We start from the raw sequence: 6,000 nt of genomic DNA, 5'->3' as shown, positions 1-6,000 counted from the left end.
AGCCTTATTGCTTAATTAATGGACTAAGTAATTTCTGATTTTCAATTGGTTCTGAGAGCGATAAATGCCCACCCAGCCAAAGTCAGCCACACCCTTAGTATTCCACTCATCAGGTTTCCGTAGTGTAGTGGTTATCACGTTCGCCTAACACGCGAAAGGTCCCCGGTTCGAGACCGGGCGGAAACAATTTTTAACAAATTGGACAGTAAGCTTATTCACTTAGGGCTCGGTCCCAATTTCGGAATTCATGCTTTTCCTTCGCACTTCTCAGTATTTGGTATTCAGACTTACCTTTTTTGTCGCGTAACGCACTCTGCATGTGTGGCTAGCTTGGGCGCTCTGAATATATTCCTGCTACGTGTGGTCTGAGGTCCATAATGATTCAAATAGTTTACCACTCCAGGGTAAGCCGACAAGAAACACAGCCCTTATATTAAGTGTTTTTAAAATCCCCTGTGGGGAACATGAAGGGTGGAAAAATGATTGGAACCATTTTCCTGTTTGACCGCTAGTTTTTAATGGGTATTATGGCTCTTTCTGTGGTACTCACTTTGGGATATTATGTGAGGTAAACTTGTGGGCATTCCTAATATTTTCCACGACTTCCTCTTTTTTTATTGTAGTTTCAGTAGTGTAGTGGTTATCACGTTTGCCTCACACGCGAAAGGTCATATTCAATATTTCCCAATGCCCAGAGGCTAGCATTTGGTTTGAAACAGTTGTGGTTTATCTAAACCTTGCTGTCTACCTCTCCGGCCTGTGGATCAATGTTGCCGTTTTTTTGGGGACCTCCACCGTGCGATCTGTATGAATGTGAACAGACTGACAGCTTCTCTGAGCCAGGCAAATTCATTTATCAGGGTCATTGTAATGGATATATCCAAAGAAATGGCAATATAATCCAAGGTAAAACAAACAAAAATGTAGATCGTTTTCTGTCATTTCAGCTGCTTGATGTGATTGTGTGATAGATTTAGTTGGCTGGCTAGCAAAGGAAAAGAAGCTAGCCTGCATAGGTACAGTGCATTCGGAAAGTTTTCAGGCCCCTTACTTTTTTCCACATTTTGTTACGGTACAGACTTATACTAAAATGGATGAAATAAAATAAAATCTATCTACACACAATACCCCATAATGACAAAGCAATAACATATAGTTTTTATTAATCAAACAAATATTTTAAAAATACCTCATAATTCCCGGCTTCTCAAGCCTTATTGCTTAATTAATGGACTAAGTAATTTCTGATTTTCGATTGGTTCTGAGAGCGATAAATGCCCAACCCAGCCAAAGTCAGCCACACCCTTAATATTCCAGTCATCAGGTTTCCGTAGTGTAGTGGTTATCACGTTCGCCTAACACGCGAAAGGTCCCCGGTTCGAGACCGGGCGGAAACAATTTTTAACAAATTGGACAGTAAACTTATTCACTGAGGGCTCGGTCCCAATTTCGGAATTCATGCTTTTCCTTCGCACTTCTCAGTATTTGGTATTCAGACTTACCTTTTTTGTCGCGTAACGCACTCTGCATGTGTGGCTAGCTTGGGCGCTCTGAATATATTCCTGCTACGTGTGGTCTGAGGTCCATAATGATTCAAATAGTTTACCACTCCAGGGTAAGACGACAAGAAACACAGCCCTTATATTAAGTGTTTTTAAAATCCCCTGTGGGGAACATGAAGGGTGGAAAAATGATTGGAACCATTTTCCTGTTTGACCGCTAGTTTTTAATGGGTATTATGGCTCTTTCTGTGGTACTCACTTTGGGATATTATGTGAGGTAAACTTGTGGGCATTCCTAATATTTTCCACGACTTCCTCTTTTTTATTGTAGTTTCAGTAGTGTAGTGGTTATCACGTTTGCCTCACACGCGAAAGGTCATATTCAATATTTCCCAATGCCCAGAGGCTAGCATTTGGTTTGAAACAGTTGTGGTTTATCTAAACCTTGCTGTCTACCTCTCCGGCCTGTGGATCAATGTTGGCGTTTTTTTTGGGGACCTCCACCGTGCGATCTGTATGAATGTGAACAGACTGACAGCTTCTCTGAGCCAGGCAAATTCATTTATCAGGGTCATTGTAATGGATATATCCAAAGAAATGGCAATATAATCCAAGGTAAAACAAACAAAAATGTAGATCGTTTTCTGTCATTTCAGCTGCTTGATGTGATTGTGTGATAGATTTAGTTGGCTGGCTAGCAAAGGAAAAGAAGCTAGCCTGCATAGGTACAGTGCATTCGGAAAGTTTTCAGGCCCCTTACTTTTTCCACATTTTGTTACGGTACAGACTTATACTAAAATGGATGAAATAAAATAAAATCTATCTACACACAATACCCCATAATGACAAAGCAATAACATATAGTTTTTATTAATCAAACAAATATTTTAAAAATACCTCATAATTCCCGGCTTCTCAAGCCTTATTGCTTAATTAATGGACTAAGTAATTTCTGATTTTCAATTGGTTCTGAGAGCGATAAATGCCCCACCCAGCCAAAGTCAGCCACACCCTTAGTATTCCACTCATCAGGTTTCCGTAGTGTAGTGGTTATCACGTTCGCCTAACACGCGAAAGGTCCCCGGTTCGAGACCGGGCGGAAACAATTTTTAACAAATTGGACAGTAAGCCTATTCACTTAGGGCTCGGTCCCAATTTCGAATTCATGCTTTTCCTTCGCACTTCTCAGTATTTGGTATTCAGACTTACCTTTTTTGTCGCGTAACGCACTCTGCATGTGTGGCTAGCTTGGGCGCTCTGAATATATTCCTGCTACGTGTGGTCTGAGGTCCATAATGATTCAAATAGTTTACCACTCCAGGGTAAGCCGACAAGAAACACAGCCCTTATATTAAGTGTTTTTAAAATCCCCTGTGGGGAACATGAAGGGTGGAAAAATGATTGGAACCATTTTCCTGTTTGACCGCTAGTTTTTAATGGGTATTATGGCTCTTTCTGTGGTACTCACTTTGGGATATTATGTGAGGTAAACTTGTGGGCATTCCTAATATTTTCCACGACTTCCTCTTTTTTTATTGTATTGTAGTTTCAGTAGTGTAGTGGTTATCACGTTCGCCTCACACGCGAAAGGTCATATTCAATATTTCCCAATGCCCAGAGGCTAGCATTTGGTTTGAAACAGTTGTGGTTTATCTAAACCTTGCTGTCTACCTCTCCGGCCTGTGGATCAATGTTGCCGTTTTTTTGGGGACCTCCACCGTGCGATCTGTATGAATGTGAACAGACTGACAGCTTCTCTGAGCCAGGCAAATTCATTTATCAGGGTCATTGTAATGGATATATCCAAAGAAATGGCAATATAATCCAAGGTAAAACAAACAAAAATGTAGATCGTTTTCTGTCATTTCAGCTGCTTGATGTGATTGTGTGATAGATTTAGTTGGCTGGCTAGCAAAGGAAAAGAAGCTAGCCTGCATAGGTACAGTGCATTCGGAAAGTTTTCAGGCCCCTTACTTTTTCCACATTTTGTTACGTTACAGACTTATACTAAAATGGATGAAATAAAATAAAATCTATCTACACACAATACCCCATAATGACAAAGCAATAACATATAGTTTTTATTAATCAAACAAATATTTTAAAAATACCTCATAATTCCCGGCTTCTCAAGCCTTATTGCTTAATTAATGGACTAAGTAATTTCTGATTTTCAATTGGTTCTGAGAGCGATAAATGCCCCACCCAGCCAAAGTCAGCCACACCCTTAGTATTCCACTCATCAGGTTTCCGTAGTGTAGTGGTTATCACGTTCGCCTAACACGCGAAAGGTCCCCGGTTCGAGACCGGGCGGAAACAATTTTTAACAAATTGGACAGTAAGCCTATTCACTTAGGGCTCGGTCCCAATTTCGAATTCATGCTTTTCCTTCGCACTTCTCAGTATTTGGTATTCAGACTTACCTTTTTTGTCGCGTAACGCACTCTGCATGTGTGGCTAGCTTGGGCGCTCTGAATATATTCCTGCTACGTGTGGTCTGAGGTCCATAATGATTCAAATAGTTTACCACTCCAGGGTAAGCCGACAAGAAACACAGCCCTTATTTTAAGTGTTTTTAAAATCCCCTGTGGGGAACATGAAGGGTGGAAAAATGATTGGAACCATTTTCCTGTTTGACCGCTAGTTTTTAATGGGTATTATGGCTCTTTCTGTGGTACTCACTTTGGGATATTATGTGAGGTAAACTTGTGGGCATTCCTAATATTTTCCACGACTTCCTCTTTTTTTATTGTAGTTTCAGTAGTGTAGTGGTTATCACGTTCGCCTCACACGCGAAAGGTCATATTCAATATTTCCCAATGCCCAGAGGCTAGCATTTGGTTTGAAACAGTTGTGGTTTATCTAAACCTTGCTGTCTACCTCTCCGGCCTGTGGATCAATGTTGCCGTTTTTTTGGGGACCTCCACCGTGCGATCTGTATGAATGTGAACAGACTGACAGCTTCTCTGAGCCAGGCAAATTCATTTATCAGGGTCATTGTAATGGATATATCCAAAGAAATGGCAATATAATCCAAGGTAAAACAAACAAAAATGTAGATCGTTTTCTGTCATTTCAGCTGCTTGATGTGATTGTGTGATAGATTTAGTTGGCTGGCTAGCAAAGGAAAAGAAGCTAGCCTGCATAGGTACAGTGCATTCGGAAAGTTTTCAGGCCCCTTACTTTTTCCACATTTTGTTACGTTACAGACTTATACTAAAATGGATGAAATAAAATAAAATCTATCTACACACAATACCCCATAATGACAAAGCAATAACATATAGTTTTTATTAATCAAACAAATATTTTAAAAATACCTCATAATTCCCGGCTTCTCAAGCCTTATTGCTTAATTAATGGACTAAGTAATTTCTGATTTTCAATTGGTTCTGAGAGCGATAAATGCCCCACCCAGCCAAAGTCAGCCACACCCTTAGTATTCCACTCATCAGGTTTCCGTAGTGTAGTGGTTATCACGTTCGCCTAACACGCGAAAGGTCCCCGGTTCGAGACCGGGCGGAAACAATTTTTAACAAATTGGACAGTAAGCCTATTCACTTAGGGCTCGGTCCCAATTTCGAATTCATGCTTTTCCTTCGCACTTCTCAGTATTTGGTATTCAGACTTACCTTTTTTGTCGCGTAACGCACTCTGCATGTGTGGCTAGCTTGGGCGCTCTGAATATATTCCTGCTACGTGTGGTCTGAGGTCCATAATGATTCAAATAGTTTACCACTCCAGGGTAAGCCGACAAGAAACACAGCCCTTATTTTAAGTGTTTTTAAAATCCCCTGTGGGGAACATGAAGGGTGGAAAAATGATTGGAACCATTTTCCTGTTTGACCGCTAGTTTTTAATGGGTATTATGGCTCTTTCTGTGGTACTCACTTTGGGATATTATGTGAGGTAAACTTGTGGGCATTCCTAATATTTTCCACGACTTCCTCTTTTTATTGTAGTTTCAGTAGTGTAGTGGTTATCACGTTTGCCTCACACGCGAAAGGTCATATTCAATATTTCCCAATGCCCAGAGGCTAGCATTTGGTTTGAAACAGTTGTGGTTTATCTAAACCTTGCTGTCTACCTCTCCGGCCTGTGGATCAATGTTGCCGTTTTTTTGGGGACCTCCACCGTGCGATCTGTATGAATGTGAACAGACTGACAGCTTCTCTGAGCCAGGCAAATTCATTTATCAGGGTCATTGTAATGGATATATCCAAAGAAATGGCAATATAATCCAAGGTAAAACAAACAAAAATGTAGATCGTTTTCTGTCATTTCAGCTGCTTGATGTGATTGTGTGATAGATTTAGTTGGCTGGCTAGCAAAGGAAAAGAAGCTAGCCTGCATAGGTACAGTGCATTCGGAAAGTTTTCAGGCCCCTTACTTTTTTCCACATTTTGTTACGTTACAGACTTATACTAAAATGGATGAAATAAAATAAAATCTATCTACACACAATACCCCATAATGACAAAGCAATAACATATAGTTT

The 6,000-nt window shown here is 40.4% G+C and overlaps 5 non-coding genes across 5 annotated transcripts; all 5 read left to right on the top strand.

The window, feature by feature from the left end:
* The first annotated feature begins 113 nt into the window (after positions 1 to 113).
* On the top strand, positions 114 to 186 carry trnav-aac (transfer RNA valine (anticodon AAC)). Its single transcript has one exon. It is a non-coding gene; the product is annotated as a tRNA-Val (tRNA).
* Positions 187 to 1,324: 1,138 nt separating this feature from the next.
* On the top strand, positions 1,325 to 1,397 carry trnav-aac (transfer RNA valine (anticodon AAC)). The gene has a single exon. It is a non-coding gene; the product is annotated as a tRNA-Val (tRNA).
* A 1,137-nt stretch (positions 1,398 to 2,534) lies between these two features.
* On the top strand, positions 2,535 to 2,607 carry trnav-aac (transfer RNA valine (anticodon AAC)). Its single transcript has one exon. It is a non-coding gene; the product is annotated as a tRNA-Val (tRNA).
* A 1,141-nt stretch (positions 2,608 to 3,748) lies between these two features.
* Positions 3,749 to 3,821, top strand: trnav-aac (transfer RNA valine (anticodon AAC)). The gene has a single exon. It is a non-coding gene; the product is annotated as a tRNA-Val (tRNA).
* Positions 3,822 to 4,957: 1,136 nt separating this feature from the next.
* Positions 4,958 to 5,030, top strand: trnav-aac (transfer RNA valine (anticodon AAC)). Its single transcript has one exon. It is a non-coding gene; the product is annotated as a tRNA-Val (tRNA).
* The last annotated feature ends 970 nt before the right edge of the window (positions 5,031 to 6,000 follow it).

This window comes from Oncorhynchus keta, unplaced genomic scaffold, assembly GCF_023373465.1.
Source record: "Oncorhynchus keta strain PuntledgeMale-10-30-2019 unplaced genomic scaffold, Oket_V2 Un_contig_21597_pilon_pilon, whole genome shotgun sequence".
Taxonomy (NCBI): domain Eukaryota; kingdom Metazoa; phylum Chordata; class Actinopteri; order Salmoniformes; family Salmonidae; genus Oncorhynchus; species Oncorhynchus keta.
The sequence above is the reverse complement of the archived record's forward strand: the minus strand, read 5'-3'. Positions and strand labels throughout refer to the sequence as shown.